Source organism: Schistocerca piceifrons, chromosome 2, assembly GCF_021461385.2.
Source record: "Schistocerca piceifrons isolate TAMUIC-IGC-003096 chromosome 2, iqSchPice1.1, whole genome shotgun sequence".
NCBI lineage: Eukaryota > Metazoa > Arthropoda > Insecta > Orthoptera > Acrididae > Schistocerca > Schistocerca piceifrons.
The window spans coordinates 1,026,297,963-1,026,303,998 of NC_060139.1; positions in this window are offsets into that span (position 1 = coordinate 1,026,297,963).

Here is a 6,036-nt window from a genome sequence, read left to right on the forward strand (position 1 = left end):
GAATCTACATGGTTGAAGGTTAATAATATTTCTGCAGGCATAATGAAAGGAAAGGGGTAGTGGCTATATACGCAAAAAATGAAATAAAGTCCCAGACCATAACCATAAATGAGTACTGCATTGGACAGCTCTTTGAGAGCTGTGCTTGAATGATGGACAGGTAAACATACAAGATAAGTAAAGGCCATAACAGGGAATATTTTAAACATGATTGAGAAATTATAGACACTAATAATAGGTCATGTTACGATCTGCGTTTTTCTCTATCTTAGATGTAAAGATGATGATGCTGTCAACCTGACCATATATTCAGTTTGTTTTGTTGGGTAATACTCATTAACGTCCATGCTAGTATTACCCAAATGTAATAAATCCACATGTTAGCGGTATATTTCAGTCCTGGCCTGCCTGACCAGCTGTCATGTTCACATGCATCTGGCCAGGAAATCATTGTACTTATTGGACATGAATCTTGAATATTCCATATGTTTTTAATATCTTCATTTTAACTAGCTTTACATTTTATTTTATTTTGTTGGCAGATAAATGAGGTTCTTTGCCTGGTAATTCTCCATTCATAATGATGAAAAGTTTCCCAATTTGCATTTACAATAACTTTGGCTTTAAACTTTTCTGAATACAGTCAACCATATGTGAAATACAGTAGCAGAAAAACATTTTTCAGCCCCCTCTTTAAGGCAAATCTACATGTTGCCAGTGATCCATTGCTCTAGTTGTTTATGACATGCTGTATGATCCCCTCTGAGTCTATATTGAATGCTAATTATGTGATAGTAATTTGTAAACTACTCTCAAGTAATGTAGGCTGCTCCAACACTGCCCCACGGGGTCCTGGGACTAAGGAGCATTGTCATATAGCTTGTGGGCAGGTGCACATAGTACAGCCTACCCACAAGGCAGCCAGAATTGCATATGTTCGGTGCGTGCGTGATGCACTTAACAACCACTGCCTGTCAGTGGAAAAGCAGCATCAGCATTCTACAACTTGGGTGTTTGCTTCTTGACTGGCCATGTGTCACCTGTTCGCACCCCTGCCCGCTGTTGCCCACAGGTACCTGGCTGCCCGCAGGCAGACTCTCAAGTTGGAATAGCCTAATGTAATGTTTGAATGTGTGCTACATCAACAACAATATGAACTGCATGGGAGTTTATGGAGACAAGCTAAAAAGCACACTTTTGAGGGAAAGAAAAAATTGTGGTGAACAAAATGAAGAACTCAGCAGGAGGTGATCACCTATGCAGTTCATGCAACAAAGAATTGAGCCAGGTGTCAGCTCTTCAGTGACATGATAGATTGTTCCATGCAGGAGATTCATCTATTTACTATAAAGTTGCTATTAGCTGCTGTATTTGTGACTTTTGGGCTTTTAGGAAAGTGGTCATTCTTGAACATTTCAAACATACTCATAATCTTCAAGTAGTGTATCAGGATTTACTAGAATTAGAGGCGCTGCAAATTGTACCAACAGAACCAAAATTTACTTACTAGTGTCACAGGTCTGCCATTTAGACATCAAAATCCACCAGTAAATAGCAAATGAAAACACAGCAAAACTGTAATGTAAATGGATTTTGCCTAGCTAGGACAAAGTCAACAAATTAATGGATGGATTCTATCATGCTTCCTTTTAGGTCACACACATGAGTAATAAGTGTGATTTGGGTCATTTACACCTCGAGGAAAGAAGAAGCTGCAAGCAGAATTGCTGCCCAGTTCCACTGGATGCAATATTGGATGATATCAAAAAGTCAGTAACAAGCTAGAGGGAATTCACATCTTAATAAAAGGAGACTTGGACAACATCAAACAAAGTTTTAATTTAAATTGCTATGTTGTGCGATGTGAAATTAAAATTTCATGGCACATTTGTAATCCTGTTTGTCAACCTAGCCATGTCAGCACAGTTCTGATGCTGAAAATGCTCCAGGTGTTGTGTCTGTTTCCAAGTGGCAGAGCCAGCACCACACTGAACTGAGTTGTGACAGCATGGTGTGGAGGAAGTCAGTCTTCAGTACTGAGAGTAGGCAGTGAGACAGTGATGTTGACTTGGGACAGTGCCTGGAACCTCTGTGGGCAGTGGGTGACAAGTTGTGGGGCAGTATAGGGGCCTTGTTGGTGCACCACCCTGACTTGCCTCTGTATTGGTGTGTGTGGCCAAGACCAAGCAAAACTGACCCTGGACAGAGAGTGCCGTGGAACCATGAGTAGCCTGGTGACAACAGCAGTGGACTGCGGTGGTCAGTATAGTTTATGACCAGCTGTAATGCAGACATCGTCCACCTGGTGATTTCCAGGAGCAGACAGCAGCTCATAGTCAAAGAGGAGGAATAGTGGAGAAACTGGTTATGGCAAGGGTGCAAAATGACATACGTTTTTGTGGGCCACATTTTCTTTTGGCAATAAGTGGTAGTTGTCTCACTTATTCCAACCAGACTACAGTGTGGCATTGCGTGCTGGGATAGGTGAAGTTTGTCTGATTCAGTTTGTATGAAATCAAGGTGAGGTTGTGAGGAATTTGATTCTGCCAAAACTATTGCCAAGTGTTATATATGGCATGGTCGTGGTGGTATAGAGTGTAACATTTTGATTGCCCAGTTGTAAATTTTGTGAGCCTGTTGTTAGATGACAATGTGTTAGCAAAACGTTAATGTGTATTTTGCTTAAATTTTTTCTTTTATTGTGTCATTGCTTATCTTAATTTTATTGTGGTCAATATAGTACTTGTAGTACCATGTGGTTGTTTTATCTGTAGGGCCAGGTGTTGACAGTAATAGTTTCTAGATAATTATAGTGATTTTGTCCTGATTTATTTTAGTGTGCTCGTGTAAAGTTACTAGTGGGTAGAAGCTAGTTTGTTCTGTTCTCTGGTGCCCACTTGTAAAGTTGACCTGAACAGAAACAAGTGTCAATTTGTTTTGGAGCCCCCTTGTACAGTGATTCTGGGCTGAAGCAAGATTATTTTATTCATAAAATTTATGGATATATTTTATCTTATGTTCTGTTGTATGTTATTGTTGCTCACTGCAATAAGCTTATTATATTTCTGTCAGGATGGCATATTGTTCTTATCTCTCCTATCATTAGATTCCTGGAATAATTATTCCTGAAATTGAGTGCCAAGTGTGTAAGTGCTCTTATGTTGTAATATATTATTTAATAAAGGAAATGTTAATTATAAGTTCACCCTTACAGGTGCAAAATCAAGATGGCGGCTAGTGTTAAAGTAAATCGTGTATCTCCGCAAAAAAAGTAAAATTCGATGGAAAAAAGAAATCGTGTATGAGTTGTAAGGACGAGATATCAAAGCTAAATGAACGTATAAAAAGTCTACAATTCATAATCGGTACTCTAAACCAGGATATAAAAGAACTTCAATCGGGAAAATACGGGAAGCAAGAAGACACGTCCTCCACAGGAAAATGGGAATCAGTGACCGAAGAAAACTCTATCCAGGAAGATAAATCTCAAAGAAGCAGTGTAACTTTAATACAAAAACACAGTGTGCAAAAATCGAATGTAGTAAATCATGGAATACAGCCATCTGAAGAAAAACTGTTGCAAGGAACTGAAAGTAAACAAAAATGTGTGCAAACAAACAACTATAGCATGGTAGCGGAAAAGCATGAAAACAGATCAAACTTTCCTCGAAATCGCGAACTTCCAAACATACCGGTAGTGAAAAGTAAACTGTCAAATTCTCAAAGAAAGTTATTGACTGATTCTAATATCGTGTGCAAAAACAGATTCAGTGTGCTATCAGAAAAAACGAACAAAGTGAAGCAGATATACAAACGAAAGTTTCGGAACCGAAAACAACAAACGAAAACAGTCAACGTAAAAAACAAGATGCTGGCATTATTTATTTATTTTCTGATAGTCATGGAAAAGCACTGGCAAAGATCATGAACGAAAAACTAATAAATGAAAGTGTTATTGGATTTGTGAAGCCAGTCGCTCCACTGCGAGAAGTTACTCAGCATATTGACACACACAGTAACCATGGAAGTTGTAACTCTTGCATTATTTTAGCTGGCGCAAACGATGTCTACAAGAACGAGGCAAAATTCGCTTTGCGATCTTTAAGGGAAACATTGTCAAAAGTTATGGGCATGAAAGTTTTCGTAATAAGCATCCCTATGAGACATGATCTCATCAAAACATCGTGTGTGAATGCAGAAATCGAAGCAACTAACCGAAAGTTCGAGAAAATATGTAAGATCTTCAGCAATGTGACATATATTAATGCAGACAGTCAAAAAAGAGAAGATTTCACTACCCATGGATTGCACAGAAACACGAAAGGGAAAGTAGCACTGTGCGATGCAATCATGGAACAATTAAACCGAAATCAGCCAGGCTTAGTGCAGCCTCCAATTGCAGCAGCAGCAGCAGCAACGGAATCACCAATTTCAAATGAAGAGAATATTACTCCAATGACTTCAGGAAGTGTTGAAGCGGCAAGAAGAGGATCCGCATCTAGCCTGGTTGCGGTTCCTCAAATTACAACTACAAAAATTACAGCAGAAACGCCATCACACTACAAGTCAACTCGCCCAACACGAAACAGGAAAGAACCACAGCGTTTTTTATGGCAAGTGATTCCAGAGAAATGTTGATTTCATCTTCTAAAACATCGCTCTGGAAAGAAAACTTCAATTGTAAAAGTGTTAAAAATTATATGTCATGTGCAGCTGTCGAACATAAGGTAGGCCAAAACAACCTAGTAAATAAGTCATCGTCGAAATTTATGCTCCTGCACCAAAATGTACAATCCTTATCAAATAAAGTTAGTGAGATAGAAATATTGTTATCAGATGAACTAAAAGAAGTGTCTGTTATATGTGTTAGTGAGCACTGGTTATCCGAAAATATGTTACATCACACAAGGATAGAGGGCTTTACCCTTTCATCTGTTTTGTAGGAAAACCTCCATGCATGGAGGAACATGCATATATGTTAGAGAGGACGTCAAACAGGAAAATTTAAAGTTCACTAACCAGCTAGGGGAAGAGCAAAACTTCGAAATTTCTGCTACAGAACTGACAAATTTAAATATAGTTGTTATTTGCATATATAGAAGCCCAGATGGAAACGTAACTACTTTCATTGAAAATCTTGAGAAGGCACTTAACAGTATAAAAATAGTTAGTAAAACAACCATCATATGTGGTGATTTTAATATAGATTTCAACAAGAACTCAAAAGACAGATTAAACCTTGAGGCCTTATTAAAAACCTACAATATACATACAACAATCAAATCCCCCACCAGAGTCACTAAATCGTCAAGCAGTGCTATAGATCAGATACTAATAAATACAGATAAATATTTATACAAATCTGGAAATATGAATACAGGTTTCAGTGATCATTATGCACAGTTTATTGAATTCCCAGTAGACACTGCAGGAAATACTGAACAACAAATGACAAGAAAAGGTAGAAATTTTAGCAAGCACAACCTACAACACTTCAGGCACTTGCTGAAAAAAGAAACGTGGAATGATATAGACAACTATGAGGACACATGTAAAAAGTTTGACATGTTCATGGAAATATTCTCCCATTATTTCAATATTTCTTTTCCAGTTAAAAACCAAACATTAAAAACTAAAAAAAGAAATGTTACATGGCTGACGAAAGGCATTAAAATATCATGTGCTGAAAAGAGGAGACTTTATGAAATCTCAAAAACACAAAATGTTACAGAAGAATTTCTGGTGCATTTCAAGAATTATAAGAGAGTTCTTCACAAAGTCATAAAAGAATCTAAAAAAACAACAAATGATCACCATAGAAAAATGGCCAGGAACAAAATGAAAGCCATGTGGAAGATAGTCAGAGAACAAGTAGGAAACGAGACCTCCCAAAATATAAATCTCCAGGTAATCCAAGATGGCAAAAAAATTACAAATCCAGAAGAAGTAGCCAATGCTTTTAATACATACTTTGCAAATATTAGTGAAAAATTGCTATCTGACATAAAATCTTCAAATAAAAATCCTGCTACAACA